General features: G+C 46.0%; 1 protein-coding gene across 1 annotated transcript in view; it reads left to right on the forward strand.

The window, feature by feature from the left end:
- The first annotated feature begins 17,857 nt into the window (after positions 1-17,857).
- The window catches only part of LOC137536809 (uncharacterized), a 245,257-nt gene continuing 244,750 nt past the window's right edge, over positions 17,858-18,364 (forward strand). Inside the window, 1 exon segment of the mRNA XM_068259008.1 lies at positions 17,858-17,929. The gene's annotated coding sequence lies outside the window, so the exon portion shown is untranslated.

The raw sequence follows: 18,364 nt of genomic DNA on the forward strand, positions 1-18,364 counted from the left end.
CGCCTTCACTCAGGGTGTAATCACTAAGATTTATTATGGGACACGAGGTGTACTCCTTGTGTGCGGGCGTTGGTGATGACTGTTTTTGATTTACGGCCCCCTCCTGACTCGTCTCCCTCCTCTTCCTTGTTGAAAACCCCGATGAACCTGGGGTGTCGCTTTTCGGAGGAGGGATTTTTCTGTGTGAACTTCACTGTCTGTGTTAGGGTTCCTTTTAGGTGGCTCCTTTGGACCCTTTCTGGGTCTCGGTCTCCTGTAAGTGGGCCGTGGTCCCCTCCTCTCACCAGAAATCCCAACAAGCCAGGGGTAAATGCGGCCTTCTTGGTGATCCTGGCAGATTTGGCGGAATTTTTCTCTTTTCCTTTGCCTGTATATCTTCTCTGTATTTATCTATATCTTTATCAAGAACAGTCAGCTGTTCTGCCAGTTTCTTATCAGTATTGAGCAGTTCCTGTATACCTGTCTGTATTGGAACAATCTCCTTCTCTACCTGGAGTAGTAGTACTCGCACCTCTTCGATCACCATCAACATATAGTTGAGTGAGTGCTGTGTGGATAGTGCACACCATCGGTCACAGAAGTCCCTCTTATTCCGGCTGATTGTCGGTTGTATCCCCAATCTAAAGCCACCCTGGCAGATACTTGATTGACACATTTAGGCGGGTGAGCATTACTCCGTTTGACACCAGCAACTGGCAGCAGCACTGCAATGAATTTAAATATTGAGCATGTGGGACATGTATGAGCACATGCAACCTTTAATAACATTTGTTGATATTGCTATGATATACCGGATGGTGTATATTGTGAAGTGTAGTATGGTTTGTTTACATCTGAAGCAGGAATGATGGGAGGGGCTATTGTTTGAATTGCCATGGGTGGATCTCCACCTTATAGAGTATATAACTGATGTGCACAATGGGTGTATTGTTTGTTTGCACTATCTGAAGAAGGGGACCCGCTGTGGCCCCGAAACAATTGTCATATTTATGTGCTAATGGAGCAATAAATTGAAGAAACCTGCATCTTCTAACGGTGTGCTAACCTGGACTTTTTGCTTGCTTATGATATTGTCGGATGTTTGGGCTCAGCATCCACAGGTTGCAGCACCCGGATCTAGGGTATGGTGTGCCACCTCTACAACACAATTGCATTACTTGTTACGAGTCTTGGAGGTGAGCACCCCCCGGAGTATCTTTGACTGTATGTCATTACTTTGAAACGTGGATTACAAATATCTCATCAGAAGTGACTGTACTGTCGCTTGCTTGTCACCGTGGAGTGAAGAAAGCAATCTTTTAACAGCCACATACGGAATCACATATGGAGACTGTGGACGAGGGGGACCCTACATTCTCCTACTCAGCTGAGGAGATCAGCAACATCCTGTTTGCAGGGAGTAGACGGATTGGATTTGGATCTGATAAAGCAACTGACCTGCTACGGGAACTACGCAGACTAAAGAAACGTCAAGTGGATCTGGAGTTACATGGCCACACACTCTCTGAATACTATCGATGTAAGAAGATCCCAAAAGGCTTTAGATTGGGGATACAACCGACAATCAGCCGGAATAAGAGGGACTTCTGTGACCGATGGTGTGCACTATCCACACAGCACTCACTCAACTATATGTTGATGGTGATCGAAGAGGTGCGAGTACTACTACTCCAGGTAGAGAAGGAGATTGTTCCAATACAGACAGGTATACAGGAACTGCTCAATACTGATAAGAAACTGGCAGAACAGCTGACTGTTCTTGATAAAGATATAGATAAATACAGAGAAGATATACAGCAAAGGAAAAGAGAAAAATTCCGCCAAATCTGCCAGGATCACCAAGAAGGCCGCATTTACCCCTGGCTTGTGGGGATTTCTGGTGAGAGGAGGGGACCACGGCCCACTTACAGGAGACCGAGACCCAGAAAGGGTCCAAAGGAGCCACCTAAAAGGAACCCTAACACAGACAGTGAAGTTCACACAGAAAATCCCTCCTCCGAAAGCGACACCCCAGGTTCATCGGGGTTTCAACAAGGAAGAGGAGGAGACGAGTCAGGAGGGGCCGTAAATCAAAAACAGTCATCACAACGCCCGCACACAAGGAGTACACCTCGTGTCCCATAATAAATCTTAGTGATTACACCCTGAGTGAAGGCGAGATGGCGGTCCTGGCTAAAGGACTTTCGTTTTGCCCTACAGCTAGATTTAATGCCTTTCAATTGGAGGTGGATCTATTCCGATATGAAAGGCTGATGAAGTTGAAGCAATTTTTCTATAATCGACCAGTATCAAGCCAGTCACTAGAGCAGAGCACTAGATTCAAACTAAAGAGTACGTTTACCCCACCAGGGACATTCCCGAGCATTGAAACCTACATCAAGTCAGTCAAATATGATATACAGCACAATCAGCAAATGACACCCACCCGGAACAACCTAACAAGGAGGGAAAGAGCAAGTCTCAAAGGACTAAAAGAGAATGACCAAATTATCATAAAGCCAGCCGACAAAGGCGGAGCAGTGGTCATCATGAATTATCGGGATTATAGCTCAGGAATCAGAACCATGCTGGCTGACAGCACAAGCTACATCTGTATACAGTCTGACCCAACCCCGTGTACCTTGAGGAAGTTGCACAATTTGCTCGATTTGGCGATTTCCAATAGATGGATATCGGAAAGGGAATATGAATACCTTCTGCCCAAATTTCCCCAAAGACCCGTGATCTACGGACTGCCTAAGGTCCATAAGGGCACCGCACCACTCAAGTTCCGACCAATTATCTCAGGCACCGACTCGGCTACGCAGCCTTTGGCCAGGTTTGTGGACTTTCATCTCCAACCCCTGGTCCAGTCATTACCAGCATACCTCAAGGATACGGGACATTTCCTACAGAGGTTAACAGCCGTCGGAGAGGTGAGTGATGAAATTTTGTTGTGCACAATGGACATTAGCTCCTTGTATACCTCGATCCCTAATAGTGAGGGACTAAAGGCCGTAAAACACTTCTTGTCCAAACAGGATGACAAGTTACTACCTGCAGAATTCATCTTAGCAGGATTGGAACTGATCCTCACTGAGAACTGTTTTCGCTTTGAAAAGGACTGGTTCAGACAATGCAGGGGTACTGCCATGGGCAGCTCGGCAGCCCCGGCGTTTGCCAATTTGTTTGTTGGCTACTTGGAGGAGACCAGGGTTATTGTGTCGCCAGTGTACCTCGCCCATGTGGTTTTGTGGACGAGGTACATTGACGATGTGTTTGTGCTGTGGAGGGGAATGTCTGATGAACTTGAAAGGTTTGTTGAATATTTGAATTCACTATTCGAGGGGATAGTGTTCAATCCAGAAGTATCAGAAACTAATGTTCCCTTCTTGGATGTGATGGTCACCAAGAAGGATGGAGGATTGAGCACTAGTGTTTATAGGAAACCAACAGACCGCAATACCTTGCTACATTATGACAGCGCCCACCCGAAACATTTGATTAGCAGTCTCCCTATATCACAATTTCTAAGGGTACTGAGGATCTGCAACGAAAAAGATGAGGTTTCCAGGGAATTAGAGGTCATGAAAGAACGGTTCCTTGAAAGAGGATACCCTGATGGTATACTGTCTGAGGCCCTATGTAGGGCTAAGGATATCATGGAAGGAAATGAGGATAGACCAGCCAAAAATAGTTTGGCATTGGTCCATGACTATAGCCCAATGGCCACTATGATTAAAAAATCAGTGGGCAAAAACCTCACCATATTACAATCAGATGTGGCGCTGAACCCAATCCTATATGAACCTCCCCTATTTTCATACAGATCCAGCAAAAGTTTGCGTGACATTTTGGTACAGGCCGACCCAGTGTATAAATATGAAAAATCTCCCTTCACTTTTTCAGACAGAAAGGGCTGCTACAAATGTTATAAATGCAATGTATGCAATTCATTGATTACAGGCAAACATTTTTCTGACCCTAGGAGCGGAAGGAGATATTACCTTAAGGATTACTACAACTGCAATACGGAATATTGTACATACATGTTGCGGTGCCCTTGTGGACTGGCATACGTGGGAAAAACTACGAATGCTTTCAAAGTACGTTTCCAACATCACAGGAGTGATATCAGATTGGCCCTTGAGGCACTTAAGAAAGGGAAAACTTTGGACGTTACTAAACCAGTAGCAGTCCATTTCGCCAATATGGGACATTGTGCCAGCGACCTGAAAGGGCTGGTCATTGATTGTGTCAAAAAACCCCGTAGGGGTGGCGATCGGGACAGGTTACTGTTACAGAGGGAGGCGTACTGGATACACACTCTAGATACGGTTTCCCCAAGAGGGCTTAATCAATATAATTCATTGAACTGTTTTCTGAGCGAGAGATGATCAAATAGACATTTTAGTTTGGTTTAACTTATTCTGCCTTTTATGACCAATGGGACAATGCCTGTGCGGCTGACTTATGGAGGAAATGATGTTGTGATTGTTTAACCTCGCAGGGTATCTAGAGGGGGTCTCCCCCGCCACAACTACCATGTTACATTATCTGTTTGGGATTATTGTCACTTATTATTGGCAATCTTTTCCTCTTCCTCCTTCCCCCCCTTTTTTTCTTTTCTTTTTTTCTCTTTGTTCTCTTTTCTTTTCCCTTTGTTTCCTCTTCCCCCCCCCTCCCCCTTTTTTCTGTTCCTCTCCTTCCCACCTTTTTTATTTCAGTTTCTCCTCCTCTCCCCCTCTCCACCTTTCTGCACTAATGTATATCTGGCGCCGACCAGAATTTAATGTTAGTAAGGTTTCATTTGCTGCTGACCAATAGTTCATATGCATTTTGTAGAATGTTTGGGGTGCCAAGGATTGATGCTCCCCTTTACGTGTCATTACGGTATTTCATGAAAATCGCCGGATACCCTTCGCCCTGAGTAGCCATATGCATCTTCAGGCGTGCGGGGTGCGTTGTTCGCGGTTGCCATGACAGCCGCACAATGCACCCGCAGCTTGGATCAATATTTGAGAGCCACGATTGGCCAGGAGTACCCAGGCCCACGCCCACTGTGTGACTGGGTCTGCATAGTGGGATGGGCTGGGATTCCCCTCTGTGACGTACTTTGTACGTCTATGGCGCGCAGCGTCGGGTTGCCCGGCGGTTGCCAGGGTTATGGCGCACGGCGCCACGGCGTCTACGGCGCACAGTGACTGGTGACCTGATGGTTGCCATGACGAAGCCAGACGCGATGCCTTTTGCATATGGCGGAAGCGACGTCATGGGGATGCCGTGCATTGCGGAAGTGATGCAGTCTCCCCATGGATAGTAAGCAGAGCGCACGGTAACGGCTGTAGCGGCCGTGGCGCGAATCATGGACCTATCAGGTTTGAATGGGAACGGATCCCCACCCTGGCAGATACTGATTGACACATTTAGGCGGGTGAGCATTACTCCGTTTGACACCAGCAACTGGCAGCAGCACTGCAATGAATTTAAATATTGAGCATGTGGGACATGTATGAGCACATGCAACCTTTAATAACATTTGTTGATATTGCTATGATATACCGGATGGTGTATATTGTGAAGTGTAGTATGGTTTGTTTACATCTGAAGCAGGAATGATGGGAGGGGCTATTGTTTTGATTGCCATGGGTGGATCTCCACCTTATAGAGTATATAACTGATGTGCACAATGGGTGTATTGTTTGTTTGCACTATCTGAAGAAGGGGACCCGCTGTGGCCCCGAAACAATTGTCATATTTATGTGCTAATGGAGCAATAAATTGAAGAAACCTGCATCTTCTAACGGTGTGCTAACCTGGACTTTTTGCTTGCTTATGATATTGTCGGATGTTTGGGCTCAGCATCCACAGGTTGCAACACCCGGATCTAGGGTATGGTGTGCCACCTCTACAACACAATTGCATTTATTGTTTCTGGCAAGTGTGGCAGAAATTTGAGTTGGTCTACCTGACTGTTGTTTGGTTACAAAAGAACCCATAATTTTCCACTTCTTATTCAGAGTTTGAACACTGCTGATTTGGCAAATGGCAGCCGGGTTATTGTTATTGTTATTGTTATTGTTTTGCAATAAAAAAAAAAAATAAAGAAAAAAAAAGCAATAAAAAATTGTATTGGTTTACCTGTGTTCACGTTTTTATAGTACTAAGTTTTAATCCATTGATACTGTATATTGACGAAACAGTAAAAAAAAGGCGCATGCGGCTAGCGGACTAATTGGGTGCCACGATAGGCACAATACAAAATTCCAGGAATTAGGTGCCAGAGTGGAAATTTGCACACCTGGTAAATAGCGGGCATTGGTACACTACTGCGGCCGTCCAAATGCCGATATTCTGTTAGCTTCCAAAAACAGTTTGCATGCAGAGTGTTCTGCACTGGACCTTTCCACCACAATGAGACCATTCTTCTGGAAGGGACCCTAACCTCTAGCTAAATACCAAACAAGCATAATGTAAACCTAGGAGCAGCTGACCATAAAATGGTTTACACATTTTTTTTTAGACAACGGGGGAGAAGTGGCAGTGCATCCTAAAACCAGGCCGCATCTGAGTGACTACCAGTTCTAGGGGGCTCTGCACGCCTGTGTTGGTAGTCACTCAGATGCTGCTTGGGTTTTGGATGCGCTGCCACTTCTCCCCAGTTGTACTAAGAAATACACAGACAGCTCATGGCAATCCAGATCTACTAGTAATATGGTGTTTTGTCAAATTTTGGGGGGTTTTGCTTGTCCAACCACCTCTTGATAATTCTACACAAGTTCTTGTAAGGCTTGGTGGTGTATTCTCCACAGTCAGCATGCAACGCATGAGCTGACGTGGAGGAGGTACACACACTAGCACAAGGAAACAGGCTATCCCTAGTATAGTGGAGGGGAGGACTGACTCCAATAGGAGATTTGTGGCGCACAGAGCCGGTGCAGATCCGACAGCCACAAACAATACTTTTGCGATAACGTCTCAGCGCAAGGTAGCGCTGAGCGCATAAACCAGAACTGAGGAGATCAGGACAGGTAGACAGAATGAACGCTTGCTAGCTAGCGGCTACTTAGCGACAGACAAGCGTCCAAAACAAGACAGACTGGAATGAGGCAGCCAATGCGTTGCGGCGATGGCGTGCCTCACAAAGACAGGACAGGATAGTCAGGAAATAGCAGGATCAAGATAGATGAACGTAACACAGACAAATATACAATAAGTATGTTTTCCTAGCGTATTACAATTACAGCTATCAATGAAACTATTTGTAATGTCTGACTAACATATGTATATATCGGCAATGAACCGATATATGACATAAGCAGGAACGCTGACTAGGACTGGAGTAATACAGGGAACAGGACTCAGAAGGATTCGCTATCTCTTCGCAGAGATGAACGCAATCCACAATTGGTAACAGAACAGGATTCAGAAGGATTCGTTATCTCTTTGCAGAGATGAACGCAATCCACAAACGGTAACAGAACAGGATTCAGAAGGATTCGTTATCTCTTCGCAGAGATGAACGCAATCCACAAACAGAACCAGGAGCAGGGTAACTACCTTAGCACGGGTGGTCACGGTACGCGGAACCTACCAAAACGTGCTGGAAAGCTGACTAACTGCACACAGGATATAAACAGTTCGTGTACGTATACATCAGCGACACTGATGTATCAACGTAACAACGTAACACGAATACAAGGAAAATAATAAACGTGCTGGTATGCATATATATTGGCAATGAACCGATGCAAAGACCAGCAAAGTATCTTTAGAACAAGAAACACGATCGGGGGCTGAAGCGACAGCAAGACTAGCTTAAACTGAAGCTATGAAAACCCAAGGAAACCCTGCAGGAAGCAGATCTTTATACTGAGGTCATCCAATGGGAGCAGACATGCAGATTCCCACACAGGTGAATGATAATCAGTCACAAGCTGACAGCAGGGAAAGGCAGACAAAGCTATGCAGCTTGCATGTAAAGAGATGAGAACTACCTGAGCTGCAGCACTACTACTTCCAGCAATGCCTGCTGCAGCAGCGATCATTACAGTACCCCCGCCCTTAAAAGCGGATTCCAGACGCTTTTCAAAACTGAAATTCCCAACAAAACAGTCTGACTGATAATTCATGATGACCGGGACAGCCCGGCAAGACCGAATTCCAGAATCAGTCCCCACAAGACTGGACCCATCAGAACCAGAACCTACAGAACCATGCCCATCAGTACTACAAGCCCCAGTGTGACACCCATCAGAACCATGATTTCCAGAAGAAAGCCCTCCGAAACTCCCTGAGCGAAACCCACCGCCTTCCAGGAACCGTTCAAAAACGCCAAAGCCTTTGCAATGCCCACCGGGACTGTCTTTACCAACACAAAACCCACTGTTGAACCAGTCCAAGGCACCAGGACAAGTTTTCTCAGAGACCTCCCAGAACACCTTGAAGCTCCAAAGAGATCCCCATAGGTCAGAACGCCCTTTAGGCTCACATGGAGAACTATCAAGAACCCCTATGGAACCTAGGGCAATTCCCGAGTCAGGGCCACAAGGACAAACATCAATATCAGGGCTTTCAGGGACCAGAACCATCTCTGGGCATGCAGGCAGACTGGCAACATCAGAACATGTTCCCACTAAGGAAGCATCAGAGCATGCTAACACCTTAGACACACTTGGGCATTCTGGCACACAAAGAACATCTGGGCACACTGGCACAAGAGAAACCTCTGGGCATGTCAAGGAACTGTGAGCCTCAGGGTCAGCCAAGACAGGACCAAAACCAGGACTGGCCAAAAAAAAATCATCATGACTAGACTTCGCAACTACTGGACTTTTACACGAGAATGCAGGATCAGACTTAGATGTCGCTGATTCCAGCAAAGTCAGTAACAAATCAGATTCAGGGGCACTAACAAGACAGGACAAATCTTCTGATGTATGCACTGAACCAGATAGGGACTCCACAACTACCTCTGGACTGGACTGAGACTCATCTAATACACTGGATTGGAGCTCATGAGGCGCTGCAGAACAAGTCAGTATTGCAGCAGCCCCCACCGGACTAGGCAAAACTGAGGAATTCCCTGGACAGGAAGGGGACTCTGGAACCTCTGCCACAGCGGCCAGAGAACCAGAATCTTTCAGGATACAGGGCTGGGTTTCAGGAACACTCATCAGACCGGACTGAAATTCTGAGATTTCTATTATTTTGACCAGAGAATCAGAATTATCCATGTTACAGGGCAAGACTTCTGAAACATTCAGAGGACAGGGCTGGAGTTCCTCGGCTGTTACAACACTGGAGAGGGACTCAACAACATTGGTTAAATCAGACTGTGTACAGGGCAAGGTATCTAACACACTTGCTGACGAGGACAATATTTCAATGGCTTCTGCTTTGCTGGGCAGAAATTCATCAAGTTTTATTAGAGCAGACTGTAATTCCAAAACAGCTGCTAGACAAGTGAATATTACTGCAACACCAACTGAGGTAAGCAGTGCCTCAGACTCCTCTGCTAGAGGGTCTGAAGTATCCAAAGTACTGGGTGAAGCATAAGACTCTGCGACCACAGCTTCACTGGACAGGATCACTGAACAGTCCATATTGCAGGGCAAAACCATGGAAGCACCTGCTGGACAGCATAATGATTCTGTGACCTGAGTTTCATTGGAGAGATCTACTGCACAATTCATGGTACAGGGCAAATTTATTGGAACATTTTCTGAACAAGGTAATAATTCTGCAATTTCAGGTTCACATAGCAGATGCTCTGAGCTATTCACGAAACTAGAGCGAGGTGTAGAAACAGGAAGATCAAGACACAATGTTTGCGCATCTGAATCACCATTCAATTGTAAAATTGGAAAATTCAGATGCTGGGGTTCTGAGGTTTCTGGACAGGATTGCTGGGACTCGGAAACTGATGTAGTGCATCTATTGGCATCTGCTGGATCAGACAGGAGTTGAACTTTATTAACACAGGTAATTTCTGCAGAAGTGTTTGCAGAGACAGGCAAGATTTTTCTGGTGTCTGTTTCACTGAACAAAGACTCATGAGTACTGGCTAGGCTGGACTCAGAAGTCAGCAGGACCTCTGGATTCTCTGCTGAGAAATTTGTGCAGGGCAAAGTTAAGAATGTATCAGTGGCTTCTGTTTTACTGGTAAGTAACACTGAGTTATCCATGGTACAGGGTGGAATTGCAGGAACTTCAATTTCACACAAAAAGAGCTCCGAATCACCTGCTGAATCAGCCAAAGGTGCTGAAGCAGGCGGGTCAGAACGCCAAATTTGCGAATTCGGAGTCACATAAAAATCATCCAAAATCAGTTCCCACACATCAATCAATGGAGCCACAAAGTCATACCCACACACACCAGTTTTTATTAGGTTATAGGCAGACTTAATGCATGCATTCAATACTAATTCACTTTTTGCACTGTAAAATTGACAAAATGAACTTGAATCATTCTTCCATTCATAGACCAGGGCTTCCATCTCTCCTTTCTCAAATGGAGGATCCCATGCATACTTAACAGGCAGATCATGGTTTGCAGATATGATTGTAGCAGGGACATATATTGGGTTAATTAGCAGGTGATTGGCAGATTCCTTATTCCTAAGAATCTCCAATACCTGTAGCAAGTGCTGAACTGTAGTGTATGCAAACTTTCCTTGCTTCACAAATAAGTTGATTTGTTCAATACTCTGTAATATCTCCTCATAATCATACTCAGATAATTCTTTTAAACAAAAATCTTTATTTTCCCTAGCCAGGGAGGAAAGTTCATTAGTAGTTTCATAAGTCCATTTAACTCCCCTGAAAGACAATTACATTTCATTATCTGTTAATGGCAGAATCTCATTATAGGTCTCAGTCGCTAAGGATAACGACTCTGCAGATCGGACACGTTTCTTAGAACGTTTGCGTTTTGCCTTAGACCCTGCTGTTTTTGGTGATTTATTCAAGGCTGCAGGAAAATTATCAGTAACACTTTCTGCTTGCTGAACATTTTTGCAAGCAATTGAAGGAGTAGCTGATTGGCCTGCTGCCAGGAGTTCATTAAGAGGAAAAGGCAATGGATCTATGCGCAACCAGTTATGGATCACAAACGCTAGAAATTCCAGCGGTCTCTCTTTCAAATCGGAATGATTGAGAACATCAAATGCCCACTGGAATAATTCCCCTTTAAACAAAATATAACTTAGTTGGAGTGCCCAGGTTGAAACAGCAGTCGCTTGGAGATCAGGATTGGCCAGGAACCTGGCACATTCAGAGAAAAACTCATTTTCTGTTTCAGAGCTAAGTTCTTCAAATTTCTTAAAGGAACAGGAACCATAATTAACAGTGTCATACTTTCTGGGAACCCCCCCCCCACAATGGGGATTGGTAATGGGGTTTTCATAATGTAAGGCTTGGTGGTGTATTCTCCACCTGTTTCTTAATAAAAAACACACATTCCAATGGTACTCAACGGCTAAAAAATGACATTTCCAAAAATACAAACAAAAAATACTTAGCAGGTCACTGCAGGTTTTGGAGGTGCGGAGGTGAAGTCGACGGCCGTTTCGCCCTGCAATTAGGGCTTTCTCGAGACCGAACACCCCATTAGCGCAGAGAGCAAAGCTATATAGTGTGCAGAGGCACCCCACCCACGCTGCTGGGAGCGGCTGTGACGCCAAGCCCCCATTCAAACCAACCAATGCCGAGCGCTGTGACAAACAGGTGGTTCCACTCACCTGTACAATTATGGCCTCCAATCAGGGAAGAGGAAGAGCCGAGGCAGCCAAGTGACTTTATCTCGCGTTACGTTCGTTACACTGTTGGCACGTATTACGTGTATGGCGGGGTATATGCCGGCGCACCTGACGCATAGGGCGGAAGCCTGCGCGATTGGTTCTGACGCATAGGGCGGAAGCCTGCGCGATTGGTTGTGGTGCAAGGCGGAACGCGGATGCGTTCCAGCTGCGTGACACGCGGAAGTGCTGGATACGGTGGCCGGGAGAATGAGACTGGAGTGTGGTGGCGTGTGATACGCCGGCTGCCTCGGCTCTTCCTCTTCCCTGATTGGAGGCCATAATTGTACAGGTGAGTGGAACCACCTGTTTGTCACAGCGCTCGGCATTGGTTGGTTTGAATGGGGGCTTGGCGTCACAGCCGCTCCCAGCAGCGTGGGTGGGGTGCCTCTGCACACTATATAGCTTTGCTCTCTGCGCTAATGGGGTGTTCGGTCTCGAGAAAGCCCTAATTGCAGGGCGAAACGGCCGTCGACTTCACCTCCGCACCTCCAAAACCTGCAGTGACCTGCTAAGTATTTTTTGTTTGTATTTTTGGAAATGTCATTTTTTAGCCGTTGAGTACCATTGGAATGTGTGTTTTTTATTAAGAAACATATTAAAGGTTCAAAGTTTTTTAAGCGGATGTGCTGCTCCTGGAATGCTTTGCTGCTATACACAACTATATGATATTCCCTTATTGATTCTGGATGTTGCACCATCATATCTGTTTATGGTACACGGCTGGCCTTTAATGAGTGCACTCGCCACACCATTTTCTTCTTTGCTACAAGTGTATTCTCCACAGTCAGCATGCAACGCATGAGCTGACGTGGAGGAGGTACACACACTAGCACAAGGAAACAGGCTATCCCTAGTATAGTGGAGGGGAGGACTGACTCCAATAGGAGATTTGTGGCGCACAGAGCCGGTGCAGATCCGACAGCCACAAACAATACTTTTGCGATAACGTCTCAGCGCAAGGTAGCGCTGAGCGCATAAACCAGAACTGAGGAGATCAGGACAGGTAGACAGAATGAACGCTTGCTAGCTAGCGGCTACTTAGCGACAGACAAGCGTCCAAAACAAGACAGACTGGAATGAGGCAGCCAATGCGTTGCGGCGATGGCGTGCCTCACAAAGACAGGACAGGATAGTCAGGAAATAGCAGGATCAAGATAGATGAACGTAACACAGACAAATATACAATAAGTATGTTTTCCTAGCGTATTACAATTACAGCTATCAATGAAACTATTTGTAACGTCTGACTAACATATGTATATATCGGCAATGAACCGATATATGACATAAGCAGGACTGGAGTAATACAGGGAACAGGACTCAGAAGGATTCGCTATCTCTTCGCAGAGATGAACGCAATCCACAATTGGTAACAGAACAGGATTCAGAAGGATTCGTTATCTCTTTGCAGAGATGAACGCAATCCACAAACGGTAACAGAACAGGATTCAGAAGGATTCGTTATCTCTTCGCAGAGATGAACGCAATCCACAAACAGAACCAGGAGCAGGGTAACTACCTTAGCACGGGTGGTCACGGTACGCGCAACCTACCAAAACGTGCTGGAAAGCTGACTAACTGCACACAGGATATAAACAGTTCGTGTACGTATACATCAGCGACACTGATGTATCAACGTAACACGAATACAAGGAAAATAATAAACGTGCTGGTATGCATATATATTGGCAATGAACCAATATATGATGCAAAGACCAGCAAAGTATCTTTAGAACAAGAAACACGATCGGGGGCTGAAGCGACAGCAAGACTAGCTTAAACTGAAGCTATGAAAACCCAAGGAAACCCTGCAGGAAGCAGATCTTTATACTGAGGTCATCCAATGGGAGCAGACATGCAGATTCCCACACAGGTGAATGATAATCAGTCACAAGCTGACAGCAGGGAAAGGCAGACAAAGCTATGCAGCTTGCATGTAAAGAGATGAGAACTACCTGAGCTGCAGCACTACTACTTCCAGCAATGCCTGCTGCAGCAGCGATCATTACAGTTCTCAATTGGATTTAGGTCTGGTGAGTTTACAGGCCATGGCCTTAAAATTACAAGGTTTAGCTTTCTCAGCCATTTAGCTATTACTTTGGTCATATTGGAGGTTGCTCCATCATGCAGGAAAAAACATAGATCTTCACCAAATGTAATCAGCAAATATTTTTAAACTAAGTATTTGTGCCTTTCTAAAAAATGTTGTCAATGAATTTCTTCTATGGTAATTGTAAAGTAAAAGTAAAGAGGCAAGTGGCAATGTAATGGAAGATAGTGGAATATGGTAAAGTATTGAGGATACAAGACACTTTCTATATCTACTGAATGTTATATCTACGACTTTGTGCTTTCCATTTATGCTGTAGTCCTTTCTACAAATACAGTGAATGATTTGAAGTGAAGTGGATCACATCAAAAAGGACTGGAAGGTTTTTTAGTCTTTCTTCCATATATAGAAAAAGACACATTCCCAATTATAATATTACTGTTATATCTACACCAGCCGTCCCAGTCTCAGTATTGTGATAGGTAGCGTGTGTGTCCGTCTCTGTCCCCATGTTGTTCTTTGCCGTAAAGGATAATACATACAGAGGTAAGGGTGGCCACCACTTCTGTCAGTAGCTGAATATAGAGAGGCAACGCTTTATGGAAGCGATCCACGAATCATGCAGAAGGCACTACCCCAGGCCCGCCAATCACGGCTGGGCACTGCTCTGCTCCCTTCTCTCATTGGAGCTGATGGCCTCGCCGGCGCAACCATGGCTCCGTCATTGGGGCCAATCACTCACTCCAATGATGAAGTCAGGGTCCCACCTGCGAGACCATCGGTTTCCAATGAGAGCAAGGAGCAGAGCAGTACGCAGCTGTGATCGGCAGGTCTGGGGCAGCGAGAACCCCCCCTCCCTGTCTGATTTGTGGATTGCTTCCTTAAATCCTTGAGTTGCCTCTCTATGTGCGGCTGACAGGAGGGGTAGGTACCTGTACCTCTGTATGTATTATCCTTGGCTGCAAAGAATGACATGGGGACAGAGATGGACAGGGGGAACCAGAGGAGGATGCAGGGGGACCAGAGGAGAACACAGGGGGACCAAAGGAGGACACGAGAACCGAAGAGGCTATGGGGGAGAAAGGGACACTGTCGTGCAGAGGAGGACACAGTGGAGCAAAGAAGGACACTGGGCTAGAGGATGATATAGGGGGCACAAGAGGTACAAGGAACATAATAATTGATGAAAAAGGTCCATAAGACACCCGTGCACCATGGATGCACCAGGTTTAGTATTTGTTTCCCTGGTTTTTGTCCTCTAAACCCAGGTGCATTTTATGGTCATGAGTGTCTTATCATCCAAAAAATACGGCAACTGCGGCAGCAGCAGGAGAGTATAAACGTCAGCAGCAGAATAATGCAGTGTACCCAGGCTTCCTGCCCCCTGAGAGACCTGGGTTAGGTAAAATATCAGGTAGCTGCAATAACAGCAGCAGGATAATCCAGCAATCCCAGGTCTCCTGCCCCTTGGAAACCAGGATTAGGTAAAATATCATTAAGTAACTGCAGCAGCAGCAGGAAATAATTAGTGTCAGTAGCAGGATAATGCACCATTCCCAGGCCTCTGTTCCTTGAGAGTCAATATTATCAGAAATATCTTCAGGTAGCTGCAACAGCAGCAAGAGAGTGTCAGCAGCAGAATGATGCAGAAGACCCAGACCTCCTGCCCTTTGGAGACTTGGGTTAGGTAAGATAAAGATAACATTTGGTAGCTGCTGCAACAACAGCAGCAGTCTGGCACTGGATGGCTGAGGAAACTAACACGGATGGTGAGGTGGGTGCTGCTGGATGCCGCTTCCAAGCTGGTGTGCAGAGGGAATCGGATGGGAGTGGGACTGGGCAGGTTGGATAGGGACAGGCAGAAGCTGAAAGAAAGGGAGAGGTGCCTCTTGCTGCTGCTACTTCTCTTCCAACAACAGTCTATCCACTGTGACTTTTTATAAGATCTTACTCCCACATGTGGTGGATGTGCAGGTGTCTCATCATGCTACAAGTGCCATGTGTGCTTGCCAATTTCCCTCTGCTCACCGAGCAACGGCAGAGGGTGTAGACCACGCAGGACTGATCCACTGCGTGGATGGTAAAGTAGTCCAATGCTGGTGATGAGCTTGCAACATTTCTGATAGATGTGCTAGCAAGCCTTTGCCCAGCATGGGACTGGGTGGTCAAAGATGGGGTAGCAGCTGCAGGCTGCTGGGTTTGGCCCTGCTTCCAGCACCTGCTGCTGCCTACCCCACCAGTTGCCGTCCACATTGGAACACTCACCTTACTATCCAAAAGACTCACATCATCATCCAGTTTGACCTGGGACCTTGACCCAAGAGGTGCATACAAGAGTTGCATGTGGCCCCTCCACCTGGCCATGTTGCTTATCTGAGGTGGACTGGTGATGCTGTGGGCTGTTGACACAAGCTCCCAGTCTTGATGGATTCCTGGATGAGGAAAACACAGGGGCCATTTCTGTCACCACTGCCCCACCACTTCTTGGGAGTTTGGTGTCCCATAGTCTCCAACACTACATACCAATCATTATCCAAATCTTGCTCTTCCTGCTCGTCATCATATGTGAGATTGATCTTACACGCAGAGGACTGGGAGAAAGAAACCTCATCAGCATATGCAGCTGCTGCAGAGAGGTCTGATCATAAGGAGCCTGGCTCTAGCGGTGCTGCTGCCACTAGTGGCAAATTCGTTGCTCTGGGTAAAGGGCTCCTGCTGGAAGTACTCCACCACTCTGTCCACCTGCTGCTCATTGAGAATTCTCCTCTGAACAGAGAGAGAGAGAGAGGTAGATAGACAGTTTGGTCCAAAGCACGTATATAAAAAATTAACCAATTTATGTGCAAAATAACACACCTACACTATACTGCCTAGTAAAACTAAACAAATACCTAGGCTACTACTACATAAAACACTAATAGCAGACTAAAGAAAAGTAAGCACAAAAAGAACTAAAATTAGAGATTAAAATAAAACACATGACACAACACCGAGCAGAGTGGAACCTGCACAGGAGGAGACAGAGAGGACTCTGCAGGCTCATGACACAACACCCAGCAGAGAGGCACCAGCACACAAGAACAGAGAGGACCCTGCAGGCACATGACACGACACTGAGCAGAGATAGCGTAAACCACAAGGAGACAGGACTCTGTAGGAACATGACACAACACTGAGCAGAAAGGCACCAGCACACAAGAAGGCAGAGAGTATCCTGCAGGCACATGACTCAACACTGAGCAGAGAGGACCCTGCAGGCACATGACAACATTGAGCAGAGAGGCCCCAACACAGAAGGAGACAGAGAGGATCCTGCAGGCTCAAGACAGAGAGAGGCACTGGAACAAGAGGAGACACAGGAGAGTCGCTGCTACTGCATTTGGGTGTAGGCCTCCCCTGATGGGGGTGTATGTATTAGTATGCCGTCGGTGAGTTGGGTGCAGGGTGAGCCAAATGCCGGCTCTCCCTGCTGCCGTTAAACTCCCCGGCGGCATTAAATACTATTCAACGATCACCGATATCATACAATATCTGAGCCATTGTACTGTGTATGAGAATGTTGTAGATTAAGGTAGACTCACAATTACTCCTTTCTTACCAGCGCAGTTCATAAGTTGGGTTGTAATGCCACATTCTTCGAGTCTTCATGCTGGGATTACACGATACCTTTTTTTGTAAGAATAGTTCCGATAGATGCCTTCGATGATAAAATTCTGACATGTCCGATGTTCCGCTCGATTCGTTTCTGCTCAATTTCTCACAGAAATTAATGGAGAAAAGATAAGAAAAAAGAGTGGAAGATAAGAGATTCGAGCAGGAAATCGAATGGCTAATAGATCGCGCGCTGAATCGAGCGCAAAAAAACGTATCGTGTAATTCCAGCAGCATTAGTGTAGTTTGATGTTTCAGTTGATAGCTGAATGCAGGAGATTCCACAAACAGAGGCTGCAGTTAGCCTATTCACCACAAGATGGCAATCCCAGGTGGAACGCACAGACCGGAAGAAATTAAACCAAAGACAGGAAGAAAAATTAAACCAAAGACAGGTGTGAGATGTGAGAGCAGGACGAGAAGTGGAGAGAAGATATTATTAGAAGAGGTAATTCTGTCTTTCTTGTTTTATATAAAGTAAGTTTGCCACCCACACAGTATTTGATCGGCATGGCTCGTATTTATTTACAAAGTTCCAACATTGCAGAATACCCATCAAGAGAGCATACAAATGCTACTGAGCATATGCAGAGTCATGCAGCGTGTATATTAACCCCATAATGCCCACCAGCAGCACTAACTTTGCAATCCGAGTTTCCACTCTGAAGCTCAGCCAGGGTCATGGTGTGCAATATCCACTATCCAGGTGGACATAGAGTTTGAACAAGAAGTTGTCTGAGCGCAGCAGACAGACACGTGGAGGAGCTGCAGCTGTAATGAGAGAGAGAGACTCCCCATTCTCCTGACAACCCTCCCCTTCTTTAAAGGGTATGTTAATTTAAAGAAAAAAAATGTCTATAGCTTACCTTACCTAGGGCTTCTT

Source organism: Hyperolius riggenbachi, chromosome 10 (assembly GCF_040937935.1).
Source record: "Hyperolius riggenbachi isolate aHypRig1 chromosome 10, aHypRig1.pri, whole genome shotgun sequence".
In the NCBI taxonomy this organism is placed as follows: domain Eukaryota; kingdom Metazoa; phylum Chordata; class Amphibia; order Anura; family Hyperoliidae; genus Hyperolius; species Hyperolius riggenbachi.